Source organism: Pelodiscus sinensis, chromosome 1 (genome assembly GCF_049634645.1).
Source record: "Pelodiscus sinensis isolate JC-2024 chromosome 1, ASM4963464v1, whole genome shotgun sequence".
NCBI classification, from domain to species: Eukaryota; Metazoa; Chordata; order Testudines; family Trionychidae; genus Pelodiscus; species Pelodiscus sinensis.
The window spans coordinates 113,498,261-113,524,263 of NC_134711.1; the positions used below are offsets into that span (position 1 = coordinate 113,498,261).

At 42.2% G+C, this 26,003-nt stretch overlaps 1 long non-coding RNA gene across 1 annotated transcript in view; it reads left to right on the forward strand.

Moving 5' to 3' along the window:
* The window catches only part of LOC142826624 (uncharacterized), a 78,800-nt gene extending 56,699 nt beyond the window's left edge, over positions 1–22,101 (forward strand). The window contains exons 3-4 of the long non-coding RNA XR_012900857.1: positions 18,568–18,802; positions 21,647–22,101. This is a non-coding gene — a long non-coding RNA (uncharacterized LOC142826624). The remainder of the gene's footprint in view (positions 1–18,567; positions 18,803–21,646) is intronic.
* The last annotated feature ends 3,902 nt before the right edge of the window (positions 22,102–26,003 follow it).

Consider the following 26,003-nt stretch of genomic DNA (forward strand, 5'->3'; position numbering starts at 1 on the left):
TGCTTGCTGAGGCTAGCTGAGACTTGTGCTTAAAGGGGCTCCCCTCTATAGTCGCTTCTCACATGGCACTTCTCCACTGTGTACCCTTGTGGAAGCCACAGCACTGACTACATGGAGCCAGAGCTTCTGCAAAGCAGTGCCAGGCTCACGGGCCTCATGCTGCACCTCATGGCGCAGTTCATCCACACTGCCCACATAGTGATTCAGAATCACAATGAGCAGCCCAGACTGAGAGACCTCTTCACACAGGCCCTGGCACTCACGAAGCACCAAATGATCACCCATCCCCTGCACACCATGGAACACTGCTTCTGGTGGAGGGAGACATGGGATTGCATCATCCTGCAGTTCTGAGACAACCAGCAGTGACTCCAGACATTCTGCATGTGGAAAGCCACCTTCCTGGAACTCTGTGAATGGCTTGCCCCTGCCCTCAAGCAACAGAACACCTGCATGAGACCTGCCTTCACCCTGCAGAAGTGTGTAGCCATTGCCCTATGGAAGCTCTCCACTCCAGACAGCTACCACTCCATCAGGAACCAGTTCAATAGTAAATCCACAGTCAGGGCTGTGCTCATGCAGGTTTGACTATTTTAGTATTTCACTAGGAGGCTGGTGAAGCACTGGAATGGGTTACCTTGGGAGATGGTAAAATCTCCATCCCTAGAAGTTTTTAAATTCCGGTTTAAGAACACCCTGGCTAGGATGATTTAGTTGGGGTTGGTCCTGATTTTGGGCAAGGGGCTGGACTCAGTGACCTCCTGAGGTCTTTTCCCACCCTGTGATTCTGTTTCTATGATTCTATAGGTGGTCAAGGCCATCAACACCATCCTGTTGTGGAGGGTCATCACCCCAGGGAAAGTTGACCCCATTGTCACTGTTTGCTACCAATGGCTTCCCCAACTGCAGGGGGGCCAAAGACAGTACTCACATCTCCATCCTGACCCCTGACCGCAGTATCTCTGACTACATCAACAGGAAGGGGTGCTTTATGTAGGATGGTCGGGGAAGGTTTCAGAGGATGCATGCCAGCATTTTTTCCCCAACTGCAAATATAGACACCCCCCAAATTTAAATAAATGGTATTTTAATATGGTTAACTGTGTGACAACCCTAAATATTTTGTTTAATTTCTTCCCAACCTCTGTGATATTAGCACATCAGTGCCTCTCTCCACAAGGAAAATTAATTCACCAGCAATTCAGATTAACTCTTTTTGGGTGATAAAAATGTACTAATATTCAACCCCATGGTATGTTACTTTAAGTCACACACGTCAGACTTGCTCTTGAAACCTTTTTGCAAAGTTTTGGATCATACACTATATATGAAAGAAAAATGTAGAATCAAATATCTTAAATTAACCAACTATTCCATGGGCTCTCTATGGGTAGTAATTCCATGATATAATAATAATTAATAAATAATATAGCAGTAGGGATCTCTTATTGACCACCTGACGAGGCTAGTGACTATGAAATGCTAAGATTGATTAGAGAGGCTATCAAAATTAAAAATTCAATAAAAGTAGGGGTCTTCAACTATCCCCATATTGACTGGGTACATATCACCCCAGGACAGGATGCAGAGATAAAATTTCTTGATAAGTTAAATGTCTACTTCTGGAACCCACAACGGGAGAGGTGATTCTTGACTTAGTCCTAAGTGCAGCACAGGATCTGGTCTAAGAGGTAAATATAACTGGACTGCTTGGAAATTATGACCATAATGCAAAATGTAACATCCCTGTGGTGGGAAAAAATACGTCAGCAATCCAACACTGTGGCATTTAATTTCAGAAAGGGGAACTACACAAAAGGGGCAGTTGTTTAAACAGAAATTAAAAGGCACAGTGACTAAAGTAAAATCCCTGCAAGCTGCATAGACATTTTTCAAAGACATAGTAATAGAGGCCCAACTTAAATGTATACCCCAAATTAAAAAACACAGTAAGAGAACCAAAAAAGTGTCACCAGGGCTTAACAACCAATGAAAAGAAGCAGTGAGAGACAAAAAGGCATCATTTAAAAAGTGGAAGTTAAATCCTAGTGAGGAAAATAGAATGAAACATCAATTCTGTAAAATTAAGTGTAAAACAGTAATAAGAAAAGTCAAAAAGGAGTTTGAAGAATATCTAGCCAAAAACTCAACAAGTAATAGCAAAATACTTTTTAAGTACATCAGAAGCAGGAAGCTTGCTAAACAACCAGTAAAGCCCCTGGATGATCAGGATGCTAAAAGAGCACTCAAAGACGATAAGGTCAGTGTGGAGAAACTAAATGGATTCTTTGCTTCAATCTTCATGGCTGAGGATGTTAGGGAGATTCCCAAATCTGTGCCATTCTTTTTAGGTGACAAATCTGAGGAATTATCCCAGATTGAGGTGCTTATTAAAGGAAGTTTTGGAACAAATTGATAAACTTAACAGTAACAAATCACCGGGACCAGGTGGCATTCACCCAAGAAATCTAAAAGAATTTAAATGTGAAATTGTGGAACTATTAACTGTGGTTTGTAAGCTATCCTTTAAATCAGCTTCTGTACCTAATGACTGGAAGATAGCTAATGTGATGCCACTATTTTAAAAGGCCTCTACAGGTGATCCTGGCAATTACAGACCGGTAAGTCTGAATTCAGTACCGGACAAACTAGTTGACACTAAAGTAAAGAATAAAATTGTCAGACACACAGATAAACATAATTTGTTGGAGGAAAGTATAGTGGTTTCTGTAAAGGGAAATAATGTCTTACTAATCTACAAGAGTTCTTTGAGGGGCTCAACAAACATGTGGACAAGGGGATCCAGTGGATATAGTGTACTTAGATTTCCAGAAAGCTTTTGACAAGTTCCCTCACCAAAGGCTCTGAAGTCAAGTAAGTTGTCATGGGATAAGAAGCAAGGTCCTTTCGTGGATTGATAATTGGTTAAAAGACAGGAAACAAAAGGTAGGAATAAATGATCAGTTTTCAGTGTCCAGTAACTAGTGTCCCGCAAGGGTCCATAATGGGACTAAGCCGATTCAACCTATTTATAAATGATCTGGAGAAAGCAGTAAACAGGGAGGTGGCAAAATTTGCAGATGATACTAAACTGCTCAAGATAGTTAAGAACAAAGCAGACTGTGAAGAGCTTCAAAAAGATCTCACTAAACTAAATGATTGGGCAACAAAATGGCAAATTAAATTTAATGATGGTAAATGTAAAGTAATGCAGATTGGAAAAAAAATAATCCCAACTTTACATACAATATGATGGGGACTAATTTAACTATAACCACTCATTGTGGAGTCATTGTGAAGAGTTCTCTGAAAACATCAGTCAAACAAGCAAGCAGAATGTTAGGAATCATTAAAAAGGGATAGAGAATAAGACAGAACATCTTATCATCTCTATATAAAACCATGGTACACCCATATCTTGAATACTGCATACAGATATGGTCCCCTCAACTCAAAAAAGATATATTGGCATTGGAAAAGGTTCAGAAAAGGGCAAAAAATGATTAGGGGTTTGGAACGGGTCCCATATGAAGAGAGATTAAAAAGACTGGGACTTTTCAGCTTAGAAAAGAGGAGACTAACGGGGGATACGATTCAGGTCTATATAATCATGACTGATGTGGAAAAAGTGAATAAGGAAAAGTTATTTACTTGTTCCCATAATAAAAGAATGAGGGGTCACCAAATGAACTTAATAGGTAGGAGGTTTAAAATAAGCAAAAAGAAGTTTTTCTTCATGCATTGCACAGTCAACCTGTGGGACTCTGTGCCAGAGGAGGTTGTGAAGACCAGGACTTGAACACAATTCAAGAAAGAACTAGATACATTCATGGAGGTTAGGTCCATCAATGGCTATTAGCCAGAATGGGTAGGAATGGTGTCCCTAGCCTCTGTCAGAGGCTGGAGATGGGTGACAGGAGAGGGATTGTTTGAAGATTTCTTGTTCTGTTCTCTCCCTTTGGGGCATCTGGTATTGGCCACTGTTCGCAGACAGGATACTGGGCTAGATGGACCTTTGGTCTGACCCAGTATGGCCGTTCTTATGTTCCTATGTTCTTATAAAGTTTTGGACAGTATGGATATATGGCTCATCCAGAACACAAGCAGGGTATGTCTACACTACCCCGCTAGTTCGAACTAGCGGGGTAATGTAGGCATACCGCACTTGCAAATGAAGCCTGGGATTTGAATTTCCCGGGCTTCATTTGCATAAGCGGGGAGCCGCCATTTTTAAAACCCCGCCGGTTCGAACCCCGTGCAGCACGGCTACACGGGACTCGAACTAGGTAGTTCGGACTAGGAATCCTAGTCCGAAATTCAAATCCCGGGCTTCATTAGCAAGTGCGGTATGCCTACATTACCCTCCTAGTTCGAACTAGGAGGGTAGTGTAGACATACCCGCAGTGACAAAACAAGTCTGTAGTCCTGTCCTTGCACATTAGTGCACACTTGTGGAACCAAATGGGCTATTCAAATACAAAGGCCATCTATGTGGTATTCAGTGAGGAATATAGGACCAAATTGCATTCCCAAGGCCCCCTGAGGTAGTGCTTGCAATGGCACATTTTTCTGATGTCTCTCACTCAGCCTAAAATCCGTTATTTTTTTCAGTTAATTATATTTACAACATCAGGGGTTTTATACCCCTGCAATTTAAAAAGCTTCTGGGCTAATTTTAAACATATAAAATTTTGAAAGAGAGAGAGTTTGCCTCTGGGACACTATGTTTCAGCCTGGAACAAATACTAATGTCCAAGTTTTCAGCTAAACATTCATAGAATGAAAATGCTGACTCACCTTTCTGTCTATATAGTTGTGTTGTTGCTATAATAAAAATAAGCAAGGAAAGTTATAAGGGGCCACAGAGGTCCCTGTGATCTGTAGATGCTAGTGTGTCCGTGGAGAATGTTTCAGTTGTACAGCACTTCAAAGCGTAAGGAAGAAAGGAACTTGGCTGAGGATTCATTCTGATGAAGAAACCTTTTATGGGAGTTTCTATAATGCTTCATCTTGAAGAAGTGTGTGGAGACTAGTGCTGGATGACTGTATAATAAGGCTCGCTGGCTCTCTGATAGAAACTTTCATAAAGGAAAAAGTTACTGATGAAAGTAGATGGGGGGGCTTGTGTGTGCGTGTTTTGTGTGCAGTTTGAGGTTTCATCTGGCTCTCAGTGCCTATAGAATGAGGGACAACAGGGGAGCAGGCCTCCAACCTTAACTCCCTGTGCTCTCTTCCTGAAAGTGAAGGAAGAGCATCAAAGAGAATGAGAGCGACAGACTATCTAACTGAAAGGTATTGTATATTCTTGCTTTAGGTCACAGCCATGGTTGGCATCACAGAGCAAAAACTTTCTAATTTAACATTTATGAATTCCTTATTTCCTGGGTGCAGTTAGGGAACATTTGGAAACTTAGGGTGACAGTACAGAGTAATACAGTTGTTCTTACTATTTACTATTTACTATTTAATTTACGTCCCTGTTATAGCTTGATGCTGATTCTTCCTTTATTATACCTACTATTTTTCTTTTAACTAGAGCTAAGTGAATAATGCTTTTTCCATTTACTTGCAGTTCGAAAATTAAAAAAAAAATGTTTTGTGTCAACTCAAAACCAAGTTGATCCAAGATTTTTGGTGAATCAAAAAAAAATTAAAAAGTGAATCAAACAAAGCTTTTATTCAACCCAAAATGAAATATTGTGATAAGATATTGAGTGGTTGAAGTTTAAAAAAACGTAAATAAATTTTCAGCAAACTTTTCATTTAAAAATATTTTTGAATAAAAAATTGGAAATGTTTAGTTTGTATTCCTTCCAAACAGATTATTCCAACTTTTGGGGGGGGGAGGTTGGGAGAGGAGATCAGGTGTCAACAAGTTAGCCTTTAAAAAAAATGCTGCCCAAAACTTTTGCCCAACTCTAGTCTTAACATATTTTCTTCTCTACTCAGAGTGAAGAATTTGCAATGCCACCAATATTTTCCAGAGCTTCAGAAACTTACTTCCTTACTTCATTTATTAGAGTCATTAGATCAGGACATATACCTCATATAGGGTACATCTATACAGCAGTGTTATTTTGGAATAACTAACATTATTCTGAAATAACATAGTCCATGTCTACACTACAAGCAGGTATTTCAACATAATGTCAAAATAATGTTGAGATGGAGGACTTCTTGCTCCAACTCCTGTAACCTTCATTTTACGAGGAATAAGGGAAGTCGGAGGAAGAATGTTCTTTCTTGGACTGCCTGCTATGTAGACAGCACCAAACTCCAAAATAAGATATTTCGACTTAAACTACTCAATTGACATAGCCCAAGTTGTGTAGCTTATTTTGACTTTAGCCCTGCTGTGTAGATGTGCCCATAGAAAAACCAGGGATGAAGGTTTTAATAATAGTTCCCACTGAATGCAGCAGAAGATCTGGCCTAATAAATATTTCCATATTCCTTAGTGTTAAGTTTACATTTGGCAAACAAAATCACTCCGATATTGTAATGACTGTAGAGAATTGTGAATTCTCTATTTGAAATGGTGTGAGGAAATTGAAATTAGTATTCCCTTTCTGTGAATGCATATTGTTTATGTTGGATGGGTGGTTTTAGAGTAAAAGACCTTCCCCACAACTCCGGCTTTCAGACTTAAACATATTGTTGCTTATTTTAACACCCACAAAAAACTGTTTACCAGGCTAATGTGCAGTATATAATTTGTGATGGAGAGCTATCTATGTAATTGAGGACAGGATGTTTTTGTTTGTTTGTTTGTTTGTTTGTTTGTTTGTTTGTTTGTTTGTTTGTTTTGGGATGGGCTAAGTTCAATATCTGCTTTCATTTGAATAGAGCGGATGTCTCTGAACATGCTGTTTTTCTGTCCTACCGCAAGCAGGTTTTAACAATAGAGTTCACCAATACGTTTTATTGTGGAAGAATCCTATATATTTCAACATGTAGGCTTCCCCTTTGCTCCCTGGAAAATCTGCTCACAATCTGTTGATTCCTATTTGCATTTGGAACATTTTATAGGTAACCAAAACAAAGAGAGGTTCGTTTGGTGATTATACATCTTTCCCTTTCAGTTATGTTTAGAACTCAGCCAGATGCTTTGCCTTCATTTTGCATGCAATAGGAAAGGCTTGCCAGTCTATGCCTAGGCTGGTATCATTCAGATGAAAAAATCTGAAATACCATAAGGGCTTCAGCCAGGGAGTTTTAAAATTCCATCTGTCCAGCAAATAAAGAGGTGTTGGGGGTTTGTTTTTTTTTAAACAGAAACTTTGTGTAATCCAGTGAAATTCACAGATGAACTTTTAAGGCACTAGTGTCCTGTGATGGGATGACTACCCCACACATGTGAAAAAAAGGTTAACAACGGGCATCTAAAATCAATTACTCTACCTTACTGAACCTAGAGAGTGTGACAGGCTTGGTGTGTTATTAGATCCAGTGGGTGGAGGCGGGACGGGGGAGCCTGGTCTTCCTATAAGAAGGAAGTGAAGGCTATAGGGAAGATTCATAAAAGGGACTCAAGACTGCAAAACCCAAGAGAGAGGAGGGGTAATGAAGTGGTCCACCCTTTAAAGGCTGGAGCTGGCCGCCATATATTTCAATGTGTTGTACAGAGACTTGAATCTGTTTATACAAATGTGAAATTCTGGTTTCTTAAGCAGTTAGGGTATGTATACACAGCAAAGTTATTTCAAAATAACAGCCATTATTCTGAAATAACTTTATTAGCGTCTACACAGCCAAACTGTTATTTCGAAATTAATTCAAAATAGCAGCAGGCTTATTTCAAATTTGTTAAACCTCATTCTATAAGAAATAACACCAAATTCGAAATAGCTATTTTGAAATAAGTGCTGTGTAAACACTTATTTCGAAATAGGGGGCCTCCAGCCTTCCCAGGATACCCTGGTAGCCACTCCAGCCTCAACCAAGAACACTCCTCTCCCTCCCCTCTCCTCAGAGCCCTTAAAGGGGTTGACTCTGGCCACAGTGCCTCTGCCAACCCCAAACCTGCCAGCCCAGAACCAGCAGTCACTGCCCCATACCCAGTGGCTCCAAAACATGAGCCAACAAGGCACTGGCAGCCAGCTATCTACCACTCCCCAGGAGCAGTCTGCCAGCTCCCAGGAGCCTGCCAGGGCCCGGAGAAGGCAGGTGCCTTTCTGGTCCAGGGTGGAGATCATGGACTTTATTCAGGTTTGGAGGCGATGCCCTCAACATCCATGATCTCCACACTAGACAAAGGAACGTGGCCATTTATGGCAGGATAGCTACCAGCCTGCCCACCAAAGGCCACATGAGAACCCAGGAGCAAGTTTGCATGAAAATCAAGTTGGTCCAGGGAGACCCCAAACCCTGAGCCCTGAGCTTCCCCTCCCACTTCTTCCCTTTGCATCCAGCTCCCTCCTCCCAGGTTTCCCCCTCTCCTCTCCAACTCTCTCTCCTCCTTTCCCCAGTCTCACCAGAGTTTCATTCCCCTCCCCACAGTTTTGTTAAATAAAGAAAGTTTATGTTCATGAAAATACGTGTATTTTATTTTACATCAGGAAAGGGGCTTAGGGTGGAGTAAGAGGAAGGACGTGAGGGAGGAATGAGGCACGAGCCCCCAGTGGGGAAGACCAGGGAGGCTCTTAGTGCTCCTCAGAGTGGAAGCTCTCCCGCAAGGCTTCCTGGATACTGACAGCCTCCCCTCCACCGATGGACCTCCCAGATGGCAGCCTGTAGAAAGTGCAGCCAGGCTCACAGCAACATGTCCACAAGAAGCATCAGAGTGCCCAGGGGCAGCTCTGGCTCAATGTTACAGAGTGCTGTGGAGTCCTGAGTGAGGGCAACCAGAGCACGCAGAGACAAAATGCTTTGCTGTCCTTCATCGAGGTAGGCAAGCAAGTAGGGAAATCTGAGAACTGGATCCCTTTAAGCACAGGCCTCAGAAAGCCTCAGGCAGCAGCCACACAAAGTAACTCCTGACCTGATGCCCTGCTGGACCTGGTTCTGTCCTGCCTTAAATGAGATTTTAAGTGTGGACGTGCTCAGTGTGGACGTGCTCTTTCGAAATAGCAAAAAACTATTTCAAAATGCATTTTATGTGTAGACGCGTTATTTTGAAATAAGCTATTTTGAAATAACTATTTCGAAATAAGATATTTCAAAATAACGCCGTAGTGTAGACATACCCTTACTTGTGTAAAATCTCCTCTCATATTGCAGCTACTGTGTTTTTCTTCTCTCTCTATAATGCAAGAGGTCAGTCAGCAATCATGGCTCCAACCATGTGCACATGTCTGTGTTTCTAATAAGGGATTTGTGCTATTTCTGACCTCCACAGCAGTTGGGGATGGTTTCCAGAACCTTCTCTGTAGAGCCTGGTGTAGATACAGTGTATATCTGTAGGTGTAAATCAGCGTCTGCAAAGCAACAGAGCTGTACTGGGAACTGCAAACGAACAACATGTTCGGCCACCAATTGCAAGAAACATCACCCCACATTGGTATCATCTTCAGTGTGTCTATACCACCCCCATCCCCGCCCACGGAGGTGGGCACCAGGCTCACTGGCAGCTGTCCCTGATTGTGCTCATGTGTTCAAGCATTGCGCATGCCCCTGGAGAGGAGATGCAAATTGCTGCATGGAAGGGATTGGGGGCAGTACAGCCATGCTGGAGGAGCTGGCAATGGTCCAACATGCTAGTCCTTTGCCATTCACAATGCTTTAGGGTTCTATCAGGGATATCCACATCCACGGTCATACATTTGTATCCGTGCAGGGCTCTCCTAGGGTACGTCTACACTACAGCGCTAGTTCGAACTAACTTAGTTCGAATTAGTTAATTCGAACTAAGCTAGTTCGAACTAACGCATCTAGAACTAAAAACTAGTTCGAACTAGCGTTTTGCTAGTTCGAACTAGTAAGTCCACATTGAGTGGACTCTGAACAGGGCTTAATGATGGCCGGAAGCAGTGCCGGCAGGGCATAAAAGGAGGACTTAGAGCATGGAGATACTGTCTCAGGCTAGCCGAGGGCTGCGCTTAAAGGGTCCCGACCCCCACCCCGGACACACAGTTCTAAGGGGTGCCCCGCTTGCAAAGAAGTTCTGGCTTGGAGTGCCCTGAGTGCCCACACTGGGCACATCACACCACTCGGCCATCAGCCCGGCTGCACTTGCCGCAGGCTGCCATCTGGGGAGAGGGAGTAATTGGGGGGCTGCAGGAGAGCTTCCACCCCCAGAAGCCCGCAGAGCCAGCCCAGTCCTCCCCATCGGGGGCTCGTACCCCATTCCTCCCTCACCTCCTTCCACTTGCCCTTCCCTAGCCCCCCTTCTTATTGATGTACAAAATAAAGATAACGTTTCTTCCAACATTGACTCTGTCTTTATTGAAAAAAACTGGGGGAGACTGGGAAAAGGAGGTGGGAGAGGGGAAGAGAAAGGCTGGGAGAGGGGAGGGCAACTAACATGATCAGGGGTTGGGAACAGGTCCCAGATGAAGAGAGGCTACAGAGACTGGGACTGTTCAGCTTAGAAAAGAGGAGACGGAGGGGGGACAGGATAGAGGTCTCTAAAAGCAGGGGTTGGGTGGAGAGGGTGCATTCAGAAAAGTTCTTCCTGAGTTCCCATAAAGAAGGACTAGAGGACACCAAAGGAAAGGACTGGGTAGCAGGCTTGAAACTAGTAAGAGAAAGTTGTTGTTGTTGACAAAGCAAATAGTTAACCTGTGGAACTCCTTGCTGCAGGAGGCTGTGAAGGCTACAACTAGAACAGAGTTGAAAGGGAAGTGAGATCAAGTCATGGAGGTTGGGTCCATGGAGTCCTATTAGCCAGAGGGTAGGAGTGGTGTCCCTGCCCAAAGTTTGTGGAAGGCTGGAGAGGGATGGCACGAGACAAATGGCTTGGTCATTGTCTTCGGTCCATCCCCTCCAGGGTCCCTAGGGTTGGCCGCTGTCGGCAGACAGGCTACTGGGCTAGATGGACCTTTGGTCTGACCCAGGACGGCCATTGTAAGCTCAGGGCTCAGTGTCGGGGGTCTCAGTGGACCCCCTTGATTTTCATGCACACCTGGTCCTGGGTGGCCAGGCTGGCAGCTCTCCTGCCCTAGCCGGCCACTTTCCTGTGCCTAGTGCGGAGATCGTGGACGAGGTCCACGATGTCCGCACTAGCCCAGGAAGGTGCCCGCCTCTTGCGGTCCAGGGCAAGCTCCCGGGAGCCGCCAGCCTGGTCCCGGCAAGAGGGGGTGGGCTGGGGGGCATCGGGTGGGTGGCTCTGTGCCGTGCCAGGTGCAGGGTCTGCTGGCTGGGTGCTGGCAGGCTTGCACCTGGCACGGGCACCGTAGCCAGCCCGTGCCCCTTTAAGGGGTCCGGGGCCGGGAGGGGGGCATAGAGTTTCCCTGGTGTTGGCCAGAGTGGCCACCAGGGAAACCTGGGGAGGGCTAGCCTCCCACTAGTTCGAACTAAAGGGCTACACAGCCCTTAGTTCGAACTAGCTAGTTCGAACTAGGCGTTAGTCCTCGTAAAATGAGGTTTACCTAGTTCGAACTAAGCGCTCCGCTAGTTCGATTCAAATTCGAACTAGCGAAGCGCTAGTGTAGCGCATAGGAAAGTTAGTTCGAACTAACGTCCGTTAGTTCGAACTAACTTTCTAGTGTAGACATACCCCTAGACATCAGAGCAGCAAATCAATATATGGCATTGCTTGCTGCCTCAGGGAGGAGAGGGGTCTGCTAGAATTGTAAAGAACTGAATGACTCAGACTATCATTTCACCTCTCTGTGGTTAGCTATGTTGGGAAAAAAAGCCTTTGGCAGCATCATGGCAGACTGGCCCACATATATAGAGTTTTGGAACAAATAAGCTTCCCTCAGAAAAACATGTAGCAGCATCAGTGGATATGATGGGAAGAATAACTTACACTTTAGTACGCTGCCTGATTGCCACGGAGAAGCCAACAAGTAAAACCTGTAACGAGAGAGTGCAAATTGTTCAAGAGCACTTGGCGCCCAAGCCCCTGATTATAGCAGAAAGGTTCAGGTTTCATAAGAGGAATCAACCTGAAGGTGAATCCATTTCCTCCTTTGCGACAGAGTTAAAAAGATTATCAGAACAGTGTGCTTTTAAGCATGGGCTTAATGAGGCCCTAAGAGAGAGATTTGTGTGTCGACTGCTTAATGAAAGGCATTCAGAAGAAGCTCTTCACTGAAGCAAATCTTACCTTTAAACGCGCAGTAGAAATTGGAGTGGGGATGGGAACAGCACCAGCAAGGCCTGGAATAGAAATGCATACCAGAGCTAAAGCGGGCAAGAGCCTGGCTACTCTGCCGACAGACCTGTTATTGGGGCAGGAAAGGATTCCTCATTCCTTCTGATTGCTGATTTGAAGAGGCATATTGCAGAAGCTATAATAAACAAGGGCATAGCCCTTTGTCACCCTCAAAGATAAAGAAGTGACCAAACCAGGGTATCAAAAAAGAAGCATCAACAAACGGCTCTGTAGACAGTGGCCGTAGTGACACAGACTGTGAGAGTGGAATAATCAGCGTGGAGGTATGAAGTGTGAGGAAAAATGACAAGGCAGCAATCTGGATTACACCCTGGCTGGCAGAGGAAACACTCAGAACAGAACTGGACACAGGCTCTGCCGTGTCTGTTCTTTCACGCTGAGAATATGAGACACTCTGGGAGAGAGGAAGGCACCGCTATTACTAAAACATACATGGGAGAAAAGATAGCGTCAACTGCAGCTATGCAACTGAGTGTGAAGTACAACAATAAGCACTGTTTGTTAGACTAAATAGGGGGATCATCCCTGTGGGGCCCATGAATGATTACATGAGGATCCTCTGGATTGGAAGATGTTGTGGTCACTTTCAGCAGATGCCTTTAAAATAGTCATACAGCTGGCAAGGTTGTTAAGTCAGACATCAGCAGTATTTAAGAAGGGGATATGAACTCTATGAAATACATGATGCCTAAAATAATCCTACATGAGAAGGTGCTGGCCATTTTCATGACATTTAGCTTGTCCCTTTTAGTATCTACTTAAAGGTAAAGGCTGAATTGTAACATCTGAAAAGAGAGGCCATGTTTTCAAGAGAGTCCTTCCATGAGGGGGAACTCCTTTCCTTTCAACTGTTACAAAAAAGAAAAAAAAAGTGATGAAGTAGGAGCATGAGAGATGGCTATAAAACCTGCGCTGAAAGTTGAAAGTACCCACTTCCTTGAATTGCAGATATTTTTGTGCACTGGAATGGGGACAACTAGTCAGCAAATTTGATTTTGCAGTGGCTTACCTAAAGACAGGGGTTGAGGAATAGTCTAAAGCAGTGTTTCTCAATCTTTTTTTATAAAGTATCCCTTTTTCAAAAAAAATATATAAGTACCCCCAGTACCAATAGTTTTCAGACACAGAAACTTTTTTTCTACCATTGCAACACATTTGTTTAAACAACTTAATCGTAGCCGGGTGGGTGATGAAATGTTTGGGTGTAAAAAGTACAAAAATAATAAAACGCTGTAAAACTTAAAACAAATTCAGTTTTCCCCAAATTTCAGTTGTGTTGATGTACCCCCGAGACACCTCTCGAGTACCCCTAAGGGTACTCATACCACTGGTTGAGAAACACTGGTCTAAAGTGTACCTCACAATCAACACACATAAAGACCTGTTCCAGTGCAACCAGCTAGTGTTTGGTATTGCTTCAGCTGCTACAATATAACAGTGGGCAATGGACCAAGTTTTGCAAACTAGTCCAAGAACACAGTGTTATTTGGATGACATTTTTGTGCCTGCTGGAAGTAATGAAGAACATCTGGAAACCTGAAAAGGTATTAAAACAGCTAGAAGACTATGGATTATGAACCAATCAAATAAAATGTGAATTTTTCAAGAACTCAGTAACTTATTGTTGGCATGTTATTGATGCACAATGGCTACATACATCTTAGGAGAATATTAAAGCAGTCTGGAAATCTCTACCTTCCAAGGGATGTGTCACAATTCAGATCATTTCTAGGATTTATAAACTATGGATAATTTTTACCAAACCTAGTGACTGCATTGCACCCACTGAACTTTTACTGCAGTCTGGTGAAAAGAGGATACAGTCACATGAGTGACACAAAGCTGTCCTGGGAGCAAAATAATTGGTCATATCAATTAGAGTTTGCTTATTCAATTAAACCCATCCTTGTCTGTCAAGTTAGCATGTGATGCTTCAGCATATGGAATAAAAGTGATTATATCGCATGCCGTTCTAGAGGGCAGTGAGAGACCCATTCCATTTGCCTTCAGCTCTCTCATAGTGGCATAACAAAGCTATGTACAAATACACAAGGGCTGTGTCTAAACTGGCCACTTATTCCGGAAAATCAGCCGCTTTTCCGGAATAACTTGCCAGCTGTCTACACTGGCCCCTTGAATTTCCGGAAAAGCACTGACGATCTACTGAAAAATCATCAGTGCTTTTCTGGAAAAACTATGCTGCTCCCGTTTGGGCAAAAGTCCTTTTCCAGAAAACTGTTCCGGAAAAGGGCCAGTGTAGACAGCACAGTAGTGTTTTCTGCAAAAAAGCCCCGATCGTGAAAATGACGATCGAGGCTTTTTTGTGGAAAAGCGCGTCTAAATTGGTCACGGACGCTTTTCCGGAAAAAGTGCTTTTCCGGAAAAGCATCCTGCCAATGTAGATGTGCTTTTTCCAGAAATACTTATAATGGAAAACTGTTCCGTTTTAAGCATTTCTGGAAAAGGGTGCCAGTGTAGACGTAGCCAAGGAGGCTTTAAGTCTACTATGGGAGGTAAAGAAAGTCAAACAATACCTATATGGGAGAAAAATCATCATTGTCTCAGACACCTAATCCCTAATATTGATCTTTCATCTGAGGAAGGGGGCTTCTGTGACCACAACAGTAAGTATGCACTGGTGGCCCTCTTCTTACCTGGATACACCTGCGACATTGAATTTAAAGGAACAGAAGTGCTTGCAAATGCACTTGGGCTCTTCCACACATGCCTGAGCCTGTTGAAGGGCAATCCGTAATAGCAACAGAATCTATCAAACTGATTGACATGTTCCCGATTGAATTCGCCCCAGTGACTTGTAGCTTGATCAAGCGATGAAGAGGGATCCTACACTAGCTCAGGTTTATGATGCCACTGTGAAGGGCTGGAATACTGATGATCCTTTGATACATATAAAGTTGAGCTTACCGTACATCCAGGGTGTGTGGATTTGTGATATCTTATTTAGTAGATGGAGCACAAAACCCTAGAAGAAATCCAGCTGGGTCACCTAGGGGTAGTAAAAATGATGGCACTTACCAGAAGCTTTGTATAGCGGGCTGATATTTGACTAACAAATGCAGCAGCTTTCTCAGGAATTTTTTAATGCCAACAGGTGCAGGGAATGCCTAAATCAGTGCCATTAAAACACAAGGAAAGGCCATTAGATCCCTGGCAAGATCTTCATGTTAATTTTTGCAGGATTATTTTGGGAAATGGCGTGTGTAAGCGGTGAATGCCGATCCCAAAAGGCCAGAAGATTTTTGCACAAAAACCACCACAGCTGCACAGACAACAGAATATCTTTGAAGTTTGTTTACAAGAACTAGACTTCCAGAACAAGTTGTAAGTTTTAGCAACTCATAAAGAAGAATGCTAATAGATGTATCACCTTGATATATATACCACCCAGCCACAAATAGCTTGTTTAAGAAATTTGTACAATCTTTTAAGCAAGCCTGAAAGTAGGAATAAGAGATCCTCCGGAAAAGGGCTTTATTCCGGAGGATCGCGCCAGTCTAGACGCTTTTTTCTGGCTTTTCCCCAAGCCGGAAAAAAGCGGTGGACATGTTTATTTAAATCCCGCGGGGGATATTTAAATCCCCCGCGGATTTTCCTATTCCAAAGTCTGAAATTAGCATGGCTATTTCGAAATAGGGGCCAGTCTAGACGTAGCCACAGGATTTATACTCTTAATAGAGAAATAGTAGTGATAGACCCAAGCCACAAACCTTTGAATCAATATTTCAAAGATCACAGTTTCAGGGTTTGTTCAGTTCTAGATTTTGTTGTTGTTGTTGCAGTTTGGACCCTTTTGGAGTCTGTGTATTCAGGATCTTATCCTGCACCATTTAAATCAGTGGGAGTTCTGCCACTGACGTCTATGGGAGCAGGATTCAACCTGTAAATAGTAATATTATAATTATACTAGGGACAAAAATAATGATTTCTTTGACAAATATTTAGGGCCAATTTTACCAGTTAAACTTCTAAAATGGTGGGCATGGTTTTCCACACTTGAAGATTTTGAATATATTTGTACATTCAGAATGCGTTTGCACATGAGATTTGGGTAATTAGGCATCTGCCATTTCAGTGGCAAATATAGTGTGTGCACCCATCAGTGCCTGCACCTGCAGAAGTGTAGACAGGCACACTTTTTCTGCAATTTGGGAGGCTCCTTCTGAAAATATAGCTAGTGAAATGTACAGTAGTCTCCAAATTTTAATCAACCCACTAGAATTTATTTAATAAATAATAAATAACTTTTTTTTTGCAATAGACAATTAAATGAGCAAGAGCTGAATGGCGGCTTGGCTTGCACACCCGTGAAAGTCATAATAGGGAGTAAAAATCCACTTATAGTTATAGCCCTTTATGGGCTACCTGAATCTTGTGTCTAAGTACATGGGAGCAGGTGTTGCACACTCATTTTTCCTTCACTATGTGGAGAAAGCCAGTGGAGTTGTTTTCATCTTAGGGACTGGTTTGGTCTTAGAGTTCTTTTTTCATTGTTTTCGGCATGTTTCTTCATGTTGAATAGTCTGGGTCCCCTTAAAAGTCAGCAGGCCCTCTTGTGTCATAAGGTACTGCCTACTATGAGTAAAACATACAGAATGCAATCATTAAACTTCTTAAACCATTAATGCTTCCTGATTGGCATAGTTCTCTAAATCCTTAGCTTTGTAAACCCCTGGCGTTCATTGTACTAGAAGATATTTATTTATTTATTTTTTATTATGCATGATGTATTTTTATCATTCTCTTACAGAGAATCCAACTCAATGTGTGTTCATGCTGCAGGAAAATTACAGTTTACCGCGGCATGTAGGTTAGACCCCTCATTGTCTACCTTATGGTAAATGATCATTTTCCTGCAGCGCAAGCACACATTAGGGACCCCCACTGTACTTATCTTGTTCTGCTTTGCTTTTTCATTTAATACCAGTTTAACACATTCCTACAAAATGGATATGAGGGTTGGCTAGCTCTCTTGGTTGGCTGGTTTGTTTATGTGCTTCAAAATATTTCTGCCTGTTTATTTTTTCTGATAATTTTTTTTATCAGAATCTATGTAGCGTTGTCCATATTGATGTCCTCTACATCCTGCGAGTTATATGAATGCTGTCCATAATATGTGACAAAAAAAATAGCTTTAATCATCAAAGCAAGTATTTACCACAGCCCCAGTTATAATTTAGCTACCATGCACGGAGAATGTGGATGGGGGTGGGGACGTGCATGGGAATGGAGACTTAGGACTTAAGTGTGAAGCCATATTGCTTCATAGACTTAAGTGAAGCTACATTACACCAGCTGATGACCTAGCCTGGAGAATCCAGCCTCCCTCAGCAGAGGCACGTCATGGTTGCTGCTTCTGTCTTAGAGCCAGTTGTAGCTCAATTGAAACTAATGACACAGTGCAGATTTATACCACTTGAGGATCTATCCCCAGGTCTCCACTCCATGTGTGGTCCCATCCCTACCCACATTCACCAAGCACCTTTATTTGTAGTTGATATAGGATAACTATTGCTCCCATTGAATTAAAAAAAATTGGTGTCACTTGTACTGCCTTGGAGGGGGTGGGATGCCCCGTAGATCTGCACAGACATGGATTCACCAAGCCTATCCATTCTTCTCTGAGCCCCACCTTCATCCACTCCATGGGCTGAATTTAGACATGTTTCTGTCTATATCAGCAGACAGATCAGAATAATCAAATGATTGAGTGTCCATTTTGGATTATATGCACCTGATACTAAAACAGGTGTCATATCACCCAGGAATCAACCGACTTCTATTTTTATTCTTCCATCATTGAAGCATCCCTTTTTCTACATAAAGAGTTACCTGAGCGTCTTTTGATTTATTCTGCTTTAAAACTATTCTGTTTCTTGGATTTCTATTTCCCTTATCCCCTCCAGTAAAACAGAGTTCCATACCTAATGTGTGGGGCCATGGAAAAGGAACCGGCCTCCCGGTAGGGGTGGGATAGAGTGGCTACAAGGATGTTCAATTTTGTGCAATTAGAAAGTTGGATACTGTACAGTATAACAATATTCTCTGCAGGAAGAAATCTAAGTTTTTTATTATATTTTTGCTGAGAATCATTTGTTTCTATTTCTCCATGGTGACTGCGTTTGAACCCATCCCACAGATTGCAAAAGTCTTTAAAGGATATTATTTTATACCGGTGCTTTGGTCTTCAATGTTTGTTTGTTTTAAGTAAACATAGTGCTGGCAAAAAGTACCAGAATAATGATTCTGATGCATGATGTTTTCTATAGTTCCTCAGAACAAGTGTATCATGGGCAGCATGAAGGCAAGCTTCACTCAATCTATATGACCATGTTTCACACCTCTGACTCATAGGACTCTTTCCATCGATTATTCAGTTTCTGGCCATCTGAGTCTGCAGACAAGGCATGACACTGTTGCTTGATAACTTCTATGATGCATAAATTACCTGGACAGAGAAATGTAAAATTCTTTCACATGAGGACACAAAAGAGCAATAAAACAGTAAGTATGAACAGTTTCTGCTGAATTGGAACTGTGGGATTGTTACATATTATTAACAACCTGAGCAATCTAGTTGTGGTTTCCTTTATCTTAAATTAAGATTGAATTCCATAACCCAAGCATAGTTTTTGCCCACATCAAGCTAAATATGCTCAGTTTTTTTCCCTCTCAGGTGATTTACTCATGAGATCAAAACATTTGAGGATCACTAGAGGATTTACCTGGCATTTCTCAGATCCTTGACTCAAATAATTTTTGTTTTTCTTCATTTAAATCATGGCTCTGGGGCGGGGCTGGTGGATGAAGGGTTCAATATGCAGGTGTAACCCACAACCCTAGGCTGTGTCTACATTGGCACCCCTTTCCGGAAAAGGGATGCTAAAGAGACCAGTCAGGTAGGAATAAGGGATCTTCCAGAATAGGGTTTATTTTCCACAAGATCCCGTCTAGACTGGCGCTTTTCTCCGGCAAAACCCCGAGCCGGAAAAAAGCGGCAGCCATGTTCATGCAAATGCCGCGGGGGATATTTAAATCCCCCGCGGCATTTGCAATTCCGACTGGTCTCATTAGCATCCTTTTTCTGGAAAGGGGTGCCAATGTAGACACAGCCCTAGTGTGGTTACCATGCAGTGGCACTTAGACCACAGCAATAGCTAACATCAAGAGACCTCTACAGCATGGGCTGGGAGCGAGCTGGCTTTTAGCTCAGAGGGTAGAGCAGGGGTTCCCAACCTTTTTCAGTCCCCGTACCTCCTTGGCTTTTAGTAAATCTTCCCGTACCTGCTATTCAATATGAAAGGAAATAAATTCTAGACTCTAGAATCCACAACTTTTTTCACTAACACTACTACTTTTTGAATATTTCAATTAGGATAATCTAGTTATGTACCAAATATTCCCCATGCCCCCTTGACAGGCTTCTCGTACCCCTTGGGGGTACATGTACCCCAGGTTGGGAACCCCTGGGGTAGAGATTCCTATACTCACTTCCAGAGGTCCCAGGTTCAAATCTGTCTGGTGGTGGTTACACAGGCTTCCCTGAGGAGAGAGGACAACCCCAGCCCTTTCTCACCTCAGCAGCTGGGGCCCAGGTGAGAAGAACCTCTCCATGGCTGCTGCAGTTGCAGCAAGTATAGCTGGGGGAGGGGTGAATGTCCACCAGCTAGGGGACAGCCACACAAACAAACTCTCTGAAATATTTAGCAAATATCTGTGTCTTTCTCCACGTCTACCTCCCAATGCCCCAATTGAACTATAGCTGTCCCGGTCCCCTTGCTGCCCTCCTGCAGTCATTACACAGTAGATGTGGGCAATAAACCAGCAGTGGTTTGCGCATAGTGAGCTTCTGGTGCTATACTTACCTGCTGTTCCACAGGTACTGGCAATTGTAGCTCCCGTGGGCAATGGATCACTGTTCCCAGCCAATGGGAGCTGAGGGAAGTTGTGCAGACTGGGACACCGCTTCCCACAGTTCTGTTGTCTGGGAACAGCTATCCACAGCCAACAGGAGCTGTAATCGCCCATACCTGTGGAGGTGCAGGTAAACATAGCAGTGGCGACCCATATTTGCCCAACCCGGTTATACAGTATAACTGTCCCTGCAAGCAGATGCCTCCCTTTCTACATTATGAGAAACAACCCCATTCCAGACACATCCCATTGTCCTGACACAACCAAACCTTGACCTTGGTTTGAGTGATGATCGGAGGAAGCTGCATACCAAATGTAGTGGTCCTAGTTCTTACCATTTAGAAGAAGTTCTTGAATGAACAGACTCTCAGACAGACACATAAACACTCTTAAATATATAGTAGATGACAGGAGGAGGCAATACGTTGAAGCAGGCGAAGAAAAAGCCATGCCAACAAAACATACCTAGTTCCAAGCAGGACGCCCATGTCATTTAGGATTTGGGACCCAATTTCACAGTATTCCAGTGGCCCTTTTACATGACAACAGAGGCCTGAATTCAACAGATCTCCCCACCATGAAATATCTGTAACATAGAACTTTACTTGGACTGCCTACATCCAATAGAACTGGGTTGATGGCACCCCTTTAGCAGCTCTAAGTCTAAGGGGCATATCTAAAACAGCTGAGCTCTGGCTGTTCCTACTGGCATAATTTCTCCTACGGTCAACCTAATTCATAACCATTAAAATGCATTGGTGGGGAAGCTTTCAATGATGCTGGCCATGTTGCACTTTTTTTTAATGTAAATAGGGGGTTCACTTTCATGGACTGTCAGGATGACACATTTCACAAGCACTAAATTCAGATGAAAACTTTAACACCAATCTAGAAAATATGGACTAAACAAACTGCATGGCTTGTCTTTTCAGCTTTTCCTTTTGAACTTGTATTAAATCCTAACTGTTATCTCTTGCCCATTTTCTCCTTCAGGCTATCAAATGTTTCCCATATCCAAATGAAATAAAATATCCCTGAAATTCTGGTGCCACATGTTCAATGTAATCAAAAGAAGGTTGGCTTGTGTTAGGCGAGGTGCGTTATGTGAAGCACACCTGGTGTTTGTGTGGCTGTCCCCTATTGAGGTGCCATATATTTCACAGTAAGGCTGGAACACAGAGAAATAAACAGCCATATGGCAAACAAACTTCCTTTTTATTGCTTCATTTTATTTGTTTCAAAATAGTGTGATGCCACAAATCCAGAATATTAACAATGCTCCATCTGGAAAGAGGAAAGTTTTGCTGTCCTGTGCCAGCTTCTTAATGATCTCACAAAACATCCGTCTACACCTTATATCCCCAAAACTGGCCATAGTTAAAGAGATCAGCAAGGATAATGCAATCTCTCTTTGTTTCTTTTTGCCCTATTTAGAAATATGCATACAGGAGGTGATACCTAACACATGTAAGAGAAGAAAACAAGCTGTCCATATGACATGACCCATTCTGTACTCTTTCATTATCATTTTCCCCATTGAGATCCCTGGAGAGTTATGTGTGAAAGAGAACTGCAAGACAAGATAAGGACTTGGCTCCGATGCTGGACTCTGTCTTTTACTCTTTAGGCAGCTTTTGCAGTAGAGGCACTGAACACCTCTGTGCCTCAGTTTCCTCCATGTAAAAACAAAATGCTTATGATGACATGTATCCATTTTAAAGTATGGATAGACTGTGTTGTTTAAGTGTAAAGGGTTGTTTATTCTTGCATTGTTTATTATTCTGTAACATACCAACACACAAGAGTTATGTGCTTTGCTTAAAAAGGTATTGTTTACTTCATTTTTTCATTTTCCCCTTTATCTCAGTTGTTCCTTTTCCAGTTTTAGAATAAATCTTAACATTTTCCCTTCTCTGGCACTTAATATAACTACCTGTTAGTCTGTATTTATTGCATTCATTATTTATACTACTGAAGTACAATTGGGCTCTAAGGCTGTGTCTACATTGGCATGATTTTGAGCAAAAGCGACCGCTTTTGCGCAAAAACATGCTACCTGTCTACAATGGCAGAGAGTTCTTGCACAAGAACACTGACATTCTAATGTGTGAAAGCAGTGCTCCGCAGTTCGGTGAGAAAAAAAAATCTAGATGAGAGTGCAAAAAATGTATCTTTAGTGACATGTTGCAACCAAGGCTTTTGTATGCCTTGAGGAGGTTTTCCACCAACAACCTGTAGTTGTCTGCCTTGTTGTTTCCGAGAAAATTTATTGCCACTAACTGGAAGGCTTTCCATGCTGTCTTTTCCCTGCCATGCAGTGCATGGTCAAATGCATCATCTCGAAGAAGTTCACGAATCTGAGGACCAACAAAGACACCTTCCTTTATCTTAGCTTCACTTAACCTTAGAAATTTTCCACAGAGGTACTTGAAAGCTGCTTGTGTTTTGTCCATGGCCTTGACAAAGTTCTTCATCAGACCCAGATTGATGTGTAAGGGTGGTAACAAAATCTTTCTTGATTCAACAAGTGGTGGATGCTGAACACTTTTCCTCCCAGGCTCCAATGACTGTTGGAGTGGCCTATCTATCTTGATGTAGTGGGAATCTCTTGCACGACTATCCCATTTGCAGAGAAAACAGCAGTACTTTGTGTATCCAGTCTGCAGACCAAGCAAGAGAGCAACAACCTTCAAATCGCCACAAAGCTGCCACTGATGTTGGTCATAGTTTATGCACCTTAAAAGTTGTTTCATGTTGTCATAGGTTTCCTTCATATGGACTGCATGACCAACTGGAATTGATAGCAAAACATTGGCACTGCAAAAGGCATAGATTTCCTTTTCCTGTTCAACCATTGGCGAAGATTAGTTGCACAAGTGTTGCAGCATATGTGTGGGGCCCACCTCTCATGCTAATCTCCAATTTTGCAGCCAAAATAAAGGTGATAGGCTTTCTTAACCATAGTGGTTATACTGCGCTTTTGTGATGCAAAAGTCACTTCACCACAAACATAGCAGAAGTTATCTTCACTGTTCACACAAGTACGAGGCATCTCTGCTCACTTTGGCTAAACAGAAATGTGTTCCTTTGCAAAATCAAACACTGAAAAATAAGAGAGCACGACACTGTATGATTTCTAGAGCTGATATAAGGCAATTTGTTCAGCAGAGTGATGTAAGCTTCGTTATGATTGCATCATCCATGACTTCTAGGAATAACATGATGCAATTCATATAATATATGACGCAATACCAGTTTCAGATTGCATCATTCATTGTTTTGCCTAAAAAGCAAGTACTGTCCAAACCCAGTCATAGATTTATTCATAGATCCAGTCAAAGATGTATTTTAGTCATTTCTGGTTTAAATTGAGATCCCTTCCCTTTATAACGCACTTATCCTCCGCCATTCGCAAGTCAAGGGTCGTATATACTGACCCAATAGTATATCTTGAAAACTAGAGTCAATCAACAATTTTAAGCATCATTTTTGTTCTCAGTGACCCAGAATTAGTAAAGTTTGACTACATTTATTTCAGAAGCATTTTGGCTGTAGAACAGTGTAATGGGCACATTTAATGATGTGGAATTTCTATTTCAGGATACTTCCAGTATCCTGAAATAGACCCACGGTCTAGACGTAGCCTCACTGTTATCAGGGTCCCATTGTTCTAGGTGGCATAGCTCTGGTCTTCATTAGGGAGTTATTATAAAATAACTCCCCTTATTTTGAAATAACAAGCAGAGTGTCGACACTACAAAGCCCATTATTTTGAAATATGGGGATGCTTATTTTGAAATAATAACTCCTGCTTTCTTTGGGATATGTCTACACAGCAGCATTATTTTGGAATATCTGAAATTATTCCAAAATAACAAAGTCCGCATCTACACTTCAAACAGTTATTTCAACATAATGTCAAAATAATGTCAAGCTGGAGGACTTTTTACTCTGACTCCTGTAACTCTCATTGTATGAGGAGTAAGGGAAGTCGGAGGAAGAGTGCTTTTCTTCAGACTTCTTGCTGTATAGACAGCACCAAAAGCTGAAATAAGCTATTTTGAATTAAGCTACGCAATTGACGTAGCTGAATTTGCACAACTTATTTTGGCTTTAGCCTCACTGTGTAGACTTGTTGTGGAATAAGCTTATTTGAAATAGTCATTTTGGGAGTTATTATTTCAAAATAAGTTATTTCAGAGTGATTTCCTAGTGCAGACACGCTCATACAAACATATGGTAAGACAGTTCCTGCTCTGTGGTTTAGTCTAAATGCAGATAGGGAACTGAATAAAAAAAAAGTGACTTGTCCTTGGTCACAGAGAAAGCTTGGGTGAGTAATTGACCCCCAAATCACTTGAGTCTAAGTCCAATTCCTTAATCACACAACCATGTTCCTTTTCCTTTGGCCTTCACTTGTCCCCTTACAAATCCTCGTAATGCTTCCATAGTTTAAGTAAGAGGATGATTTATATTACAATGTTCTAATTGTACTTCATGAGGGTTTTCATGTATTCAGTGCCCCTCACACCTAGGGATGGGAGGTGCATTCTAAAATCTTTTGCAATGATGAACAATGTATTTCTAATTATAGGGAAGAGTCATGCAAAAGTCAATCTGTCAGCAGTGCTAATTATATACTGACAACAGATTATATTAATAAATAATGAAAGTTAAATTAGAAGAATTCCTGCCAAAATTTCAGTGATGTTTTTACATACGAGAAGAAAATACTGACTGAGTTAACAAGTGCTCTCTGTAAACTTTATAGCTGTAATTATAGCATGTGAACACTTTGATTTGATTTTTTCACAATATGTACAGTACTACTAAGGAGTTCACGCAGGCTGTCGTATTTTTAATTTATCATTTTAATCTCCCCTTCAGATCTTCTCTTGTTGAGTGGTAGAGGTGAATTCAAGCCAAACCTCAGGTTGAAAAACAAACAAACCCTCCCATCAAATTTTAGAAAAGTTGTGCTCACACTCATGCTGTGAATTTCTTGGCTAATCTCTGTGAGCATCGGGCATATCTGCAGAATGAACGACGAGCAAAAAGTTAAGACCCTGGTATTCAGCATAATGGATGGTCCAAATAGGAGAGGCAGACCCCACAGAGAATGGGGAGATGATATAGTAGATTGGTGCGGAGCTAGTCTACAGAAACTAGCCACACCGCACTGGACAGGGAAAGATGGAAGGAAATAGTGAGGGAGGCATTGGACACCAACGGGCGTTGAGCCCATGGTTGTTGATGATGATATGTCTACACTGGAACTAGAGGTCTATTTTTCCAGCTGCTACAGTTAGGCTACGTCTACACTACAGCTTTTGCCGGTGTGCTAAAATTAAAAGTGTAAGGCTATGTCTACACTATGGGTTTTGCTGGAAGAGGCAATGCAAATGAAGCACAGATTAGCATTTTCTCCCACTTAATTTACATAATCTCTTCTGATCTGTTTTTGCACAGGAGGTTTTTGCGCAAAAACAAGTAGTGTGGACATTTCCTTTTTGCGCAAACACCCCTTTTTGAGCAAGATCCTTATGCCTCAAAAAAGGAGAAAAAAGGACAAGTCCACGCTACTTGTTTTTGCACAAAAACCTCTTGCACAAAAGCGAATTGGAAGAGATTATGCAAATGAAGCACGAGAAAATGCTAATCCACACTTCATTTGCATTGCCTCTTCCAGCAAAACCCATAGTGTAGACATAGCCTTACACTTTTAGTTTTAGCACACAGGCTCAATCAGAATGACTAGAAGTATGTCTACTTAAGGTGGAAATTACACCTC